We start from the raw sequence: 6,635 nt of genomic DNA on the forward strand, positions 1-6,635 counted from the left end.
GGCAAGTACAAAAACATTGCGGGATCCAGATATCGAAAGTAAGCAGTCCTGGGATTCTCGAGGCTCCGCTCAGAAGAAGAGGATAATTAAAACAGTCGTAGTAAGTACCTCATACAAGGTAAATCAGCTTAGTTCACCGAATGAAAATATTCTTCGACCTCGGAAAAAGAGTGCTGTTTAAGATTCATAGAGAGTGCTAGTATCTTGTAGATCGTTAACGAATTTATTCATGCATAAAAAGTTCGATGGCGTACGATCCCAATGTGCTGTTAAAAATTAAAGCTTTTTTAGTTTGAGAAATGCACTAAACAGACAAAATATACTATTAATTACTGGATCAATAATATAGGTATTTACTGCGTGTATGGGGAATCACGGACGAGTGGAGTCATGACCTGAATTTCCGAAGACAAGTAATGTGAAGAGTCATATTGTGAGTATTGCGAAAGTTATGAAGAAGTAAGATGTTATAATGTAGGGCACAAAATTAATAACAAAGTTGCTGGCAGATCGTGATATCATGATGAAGATTTCTTGTTGCTAGAGGCGGTATTGCCTACTAGAGGAAGGTTTTTTTCTTGTGATATCCTACACGTTCATTTGATATGCTCTATTGCCAATGTCACAATGCATCAATATCGAATTTATATAAACTACTACTGATTCTACTGCTGTTACTTACTATAATAATAATAATAATAATGAGAATATAATAATAATAACAGCAACAATGAAAATGACAGTTGCTGGTAATAATAAGAATAATGGATCATGGTAATGATCTTACTAATAATGATGCTAAGATGATGATGATGATATGATAATGAATGACAATACAAGATAATGATACTGATAATATTTGATGCTGTCCAGTGAATGTCGGAAACAAAGGAGAATGTACAACTGAAACTGAAAAGCCGATGAGTGTTCCGCATTGAGACCCTAGGAGGTCCAAGTCTGTGATTTAATGTGGAGAGTTGAACCTCTGCACATTCCGGAGATCTTGGAGCCTGTACTGTGCATGACTACGAATTCCAATCGGCGTTTTCTTGTCCAGGATCTCTGCGCCTTTCAGTAATACTTGCAGACGTACATGTTGAGTTGTAGTTACGTTTCCTAAAACTACGTTCTTCCATTCTCGTAAATAAAAAATTTGATTCTTTTTTTGCGTGTGAAAACTACATGCTGTTAAGCACTTGTGCTGAAAGGCGGATAAGGCGAAAAGAAATTGTAATAGAGAAAAATCTAATAACCTGACCTTGCCATATTTGCTTCAAGCAACGCCATCCCAAAAAGAGAGAAGTTGAAAATCAAGAAAAAAGTTGAATTCCATTGTAAGAAATAACTCCTATGCCACTGTTTTTTTTTTTTTTTTTAATGACACGAGTTAGAATCATTTTTTTAACAGAATATTATCAGATAAAGTAACTTTTAGGTAGCCAAACTTAAGTTAGTTCTATAATTGATTAGTTTGCCCTCGGTTTGGCGCATAGTCTTTGTCATATTTGTTAAAAATCTTGCAAAAATTCTCAGGTGGCAGGAAAGGAGAGAAAGCGACATCAGAATGCTCGACGGAAAAACAGGAAGAAGAGTAAAGCGATGAAAAGGGAACGGAAAGTAAGGAGGAGTTTTAGCAAGCCGTAGCGGAAAGAAACCACTCTCGCCTCCGAAACTTTTTCACACAACGAGGGGAAACCAATGAAAAGCAAGATTAAACGAAAAGGAATTCCCAGTGAAAACGTGCCTTCCTGACACCACAAATGTAGAGGAGAAAAATGAGAATTATATACCAAGATTTAACGAGCTAGATCATCTCACAGAGCAAGAATATAATTAAACATTATGATATCATTTCTAGCAAGAAACTGACTGCACGAGTTATTTTGCGTTCTAACTAATACTCATGGTAACGACTCTTTCTGTGTGAATATCTGGATGTGGAATACACAACAAACATGACGTTGAGGAATCAAAGCCACGCGATGGCAAAGTACACATTGCGGGAATTCAGAATCGAAGGAAGCAGTCCTGGAGTGACCGGAGGGCTCCGCTGCAGAAGAAGAGGATAATTAAACCGTACGTAGTAAGACTCTCATACAAGGTAAAATCAGCTAGTTTACGAATGAAAATATCTCGACTCGGAAAAGATGCTGTTTACAGATTCATAGAGAGTGCTATTTGTAGATCGTTAAAGAATGCTTATTTATGATACCAGTTCGATGGCGTACGTACCCAATCGCTGCTGTTTAAAAAAAGTAAGCTTTTTAGTTTTGAGAAATTGCATCCACAGCAAAATATAGCTTATTTAATTACTGGATCCAATAATACTCACGGTATTTACTGGGCGTGTATGTGAATCCACGGCGAGTGGAGTCATGACCTAATTTCCGAATACAAGTATGTGGGCAGTAATTAGTCATATTTGTGAGTATCTGCGAAAGTTATGAAGAAGTAAGAGGTTATAATGTATGTGACAAAAATTAAAAACAAGTTGCTGCAGTTCTGATATAATGATGAAAGATTCTTTGTTGTTAGAGTGCGGTTGCCTTTACTAGAGGAAAGTCATTAGTGCCAATTATTATATGGAAAGTCTATCGAATATAAATTTCAAAAAAAGGGGACACTTTCTCTCTCTCCCTCTCTATGCGTCTGTCTCTTTATCTGTTTATCTGTCTGTCTAGATATTAGCCTACATACCCACCCATAATTATAAGAATATATTCAACATTCCCAGTCAAACATATGCAAACACAAACCTTGAAATTTGTTTAAAAAAAAGCTATACAATAAAATCAAAATACAGACGAGAAAATTCAGCAGTTGTAAGGGGAAATATTGTTTCAGAATATTTTGTTTTTACTAAAGATTACGTGAAAGCAAAATTTATCGGATTGAAACGGAATGAAAAGGTAATTTCTAAAAAATGTACACCGGATGGTTCACAAACGAGAGCGAATCGGTAGTTGAAAAATTTCAGTCGCTTTTTGAAAACTGTATTGATAATGAAATTGTATGTAAACTTTACAAGCATAAAAGATTTGACACATTCTGTAAAGACATGAACGCCATGTGGGTTGGACGAGCATTGCTAAAAGTGAAATGATTGCTTTCAGTGAATGTCGGAAACAAAGGAGAATGTAACTGAAACTGAAATATGCCGATGCGTGTTCCGGCATTGCGCCTAGAGTCCCAGTCTGTGATTTAATGTTGGAGAGTTGTGAACCCTTCTGCACATTCCGGACATCGTGGAGGCATGTACTGTGCATGACTAAGAATTCCAAGCGGCGTTTCTCTTGTCCAGGATTCTCTGCGATTTCAGTAATACTTTGCAGACTGTACTGTTGATGTTGTAGTTACGTTTCCTAAACTACGTTCTTCCATTCTTCGTAAATAATTTGATTTTCTTTTTTTGCGTGTGAAATACTACATGCTGTTAAGCACTTGCTTGCTGAAAAGGCGGAAAGGCGAAAAAGAAATTTGTAATAGAGAAAATCTAATCACCCTGCCCACTTGCCATATTTGCTTCAAGCAACGCCATCCCAAAAAGAGAGAAGTTGAAAATCAAGAAAAAAGTTGAATTCCATTGTAAGAAATAACTCCTATGCCACTGTTTTTTTTTTTTTTTTTTTTTTTTTTTTTTTTTTTTTTAATGACACGAGTTAGAATCATTTTTTTAACAGAATATTATCAGATAAAGTAACTTTAGTGTAGCCAAACGTTAAGTTAAGTTTCTATAATTGCATAGTTTTGCCCTCTTTTGCCGTATAGTCTTTGTCATATTTTGTAAAAATCTTGCAAAATTCTCAGGTGGCAGGAAAGGAGAAATGGACATCAGAATGCTCGACGGAAGAAGAAAGAAAAGCCGATGAAAAAGGAACGGAAAGGAAGGAGGAGTAACAAACTGTAGCGGAAACCCCAACCACTCTCGCCTTCGAACTTTTTCTACACCAATGAGTGGAAACTAATGAAAGCAAGATTAAACGAAAGGAATTCAGTGAAAACGTTGCTTCCATGACCCATAAATGTTGAGTAGAAAAATGAGAATTTATAACGAGTAGATCATCTCACAGAGCAAGAATTATAATTAAAATTATGATATAATTTCTATCATATTTCAGATGGGAAGCAAGAACTGACTGCACGAATTATTTTGCGTTATAACTAATACTCATGGCAAACGACATCCTTTCTGTGTGGATTATCTGGCTGATGGTGAAGTACACAACCAAACATGAAGTTGAGGAATCAAAGCCCCGCGATGGCAAAGTACAACATTGCGGGAATCCAGATATCGAAAGGAAGCAGTCCTTCCGAGGCTCCGCTGCAAGAGAGGAGGATAATTAAACAGTACGTAGTAAGTACTCTCATACAAGGTAAAATCGCCTTAGTTTACCGAATGAAATATTCTCGACCTCGGAAAAGAGTGCTGTTTAAAGATTCATAGAGAAGCTATTTGTAGATCGTTAAAGAGTGTTTTTTTATGCCTAACAGTTCGATGGCGTACGATCCCAATGTTGCTGTTTAAAAAAATGAAGCTTTTTAGTTTTGAGAAATTGCACTACACAGACTAAATATACTTATTTCATTACTGGATCAATAATATAGGTATTTACTGGCGTGTATGTGAATCCGCGGCCGAGTGGAGTCATGACCTAATTTCCGAAGACAAGTATGTAGTAAGTAGTCATATTTATGAGTATCTGCGAAAGTTATGAAGAAGTAAGATGTTATAATGTAAGTGACAAAAATTAAAACAAAGTTGCTGGCAGATCGTGATATAATGATTGAAAGATTCTTGTTGCTTAGAGTGCGGTTGCCTTACTAGAGGAAAGTGTTTTTTCTTGTGACTATCCTACACTTTCATTTTGATATTAGCTTCTATTTGCCAAATGTCACAATTCATCAATATTGATTTTATATAAAATACTGCTGCTTCTACTGCTGTTACTACTACTACTACTACTAAATAATAATAATGAGAATAATAATAATAATAACAGCAACAATGAAAATGACAGTGATGGTAATAATAAGAATAATTATAATGGTAATGATCTTAATAATAATGATGATAATGATGATGATGATGATAATGATAATGAAATGACAATAATAATGATAATGATAATATTATGATGATGATGATGAAAATAAAATAAAATAAAAATGAATACAATAATGATGATGAAGATGAAGATAACATTAGTGGTAATGATAATGTTAATGGCAATAATAGGGAAAAAAGTCCAAAAACTCTAGTGCAATTTCACCATCAATATCCTTCGCCATCGCGTCCCCTTGACTGCAGACCTCATTAGTAGTCGGCTTTTCGTGGGTCTGAAAAGGCTTGGATGTGATGCGTTAATAACCGCCCGAGACACGTATTCGTTACAATTACATTTCTCTCATACGAAAATGTTTACTTTAAGTATATATATGCAAAAATGTATGTTTGGTTCATATTTCATTTGGAATCTAAGATCTGTGTATGTTTAGTATGTGGTCGGATGTTTGAGTGTGTGACGTTTTGTTTTTTTTAGTATGTTCGTATATGTTTGCTTCTCTTTTATTTTGCCGTTGTTTCACCAAGATCACATACACGAATTAATGTAATATGATATACTGTAGGAAAAAGGATAAAAATAACCCAGGATCTTATCCACCGAAATGCTTATCTGCTTTAACCGGAAATCCCACTCTGTTATTTACCAACATTCATTATAACTATAGGGCTATGATCAACTCTTACTCATTGACTTCTATTTCTTTTTATTATGTCTACCACTAGACCAAAGTGAGAATCCCCTAGCCTGACATCTATTAAGAATTGATCCCCTTATCTGCTAATTAATATTCGCCGAGACAATTATACATCTGTTTCTACCTATGCATTGACTTGAAATGAAATTTGGCTGCGTAGTCCATCAGGTTTTACCCTTTGGTCTCGCTTTGATAAAAGTTGCATACTTTTCCTGGAATTATAAATTTGCAGATTTATGCATTTTTATATATAATCATCAGTTGCCGTAAATGGGATTATCAGATGATCAATATTTATACATTTAAATTTAATTGATTTAAAAGCTATGGCTGATTCATACTAAAATGTTTATAATAAGGAACAGCAAGACGTATGGATAAGTCACTACTCTCTATACATGTAATTTAAATATGATAACGCACTCACGGACACACATACAACGGTATATATTACACACACACACACACACACACACACACACACACACACACACACACACACATACACACACACACACGCACACACACACGCACACACACACACACACACACACACACACACACAACACACACACACACACACACAACACACACACACACACACACATACATATATACATTTATATATATATATATATATATATATATATATATATATATATATATATATATATGTTATATATACATATTCATATATATATATATATATCTATATATATAATATATATTATATATTATATTATTATATATCATATATATATATATATATATACTATATATATATATATATATATATATATATATAATTTATATATATATTTTATATATCTATATTATATATATATATAATTATATATATATTTTATATATTATAT

The sequence above is a fragment of the Penaeus monodon genome, chromosome 2 (assembly GCF_015228065.2).
Source record: "Penaeus monodon isolate SGIC_2016 chromosome 2, NSTDA_Pmon_1, whole genome shotgun sequence".
Taxonomy (NCBI): domain Eukaryota; kingdom Metazoa; phylum Arthropoda; class Malacostraca; order Decapoda; family Penaeidae; genus Penaeus; species Penaeus monodon.